Below are 586 nucleotides of genomic sequence, written 5' to 3' on the forward strand. Positions count from 1 at the left end.
TTAGTTTTGATTTTAAATTGACTGAATGACGTACTTTTGGCATATTTACCGTCTTTATAGTATGATTTACAAAACTGAACCTATGTGTACTCTGACTGGCATTTAACTGTTGAGCTGCACAACTGAAGTCTGTTAAAAATTTTAAATTAAATTAATACAGTTTTGTAACTTACTTTCCCATTGTTGATAGGACTGCTAATTTTCAAATAACTCTGATGTTAAAGGGATTACTGAACATGTGTTTAAATCTCTATTGTTGAAATGTATTTTTAAAAGTTAATGGAATTTTGTTTTGTTTTATTGTTAAACCTAATATAATATGGACTGTTTTATATGAAATATGGAAAATATATGGAAATTAACGAAAATATGTACTAAACTCTAAAATATGGAAAAATATGGAAAATAAAAGTAGGATTTTTCAACCCTACACATTGTGAAACATAAAGATAATGCAAAATATAAATTATATTAGCTTTATAAGTAAATATGTATTTACATATAAATCCTTTCCCTGATTATTACATTATGTTATATTATAAACTTTTTCTTTTGTAATTTCCTTGGGCTACCGCCGGTACCCCGG

Source organism: Periplaneta americana, chromosome 6 (assembly GCF_040183065.1).
Source record: "Periplaneta americana isolate PAMFEO1 chromosome 6, P.americana_PAMFEO1_priV1, whole genome shotgun sequence".
Classification (NCBI taxonomy): domain Eukaryota; kingdom Metazoa; phylum Arthropoda; class Insecta; order Blattodea; family Blattidae; genus Periplaneta; species Periplaneta americana.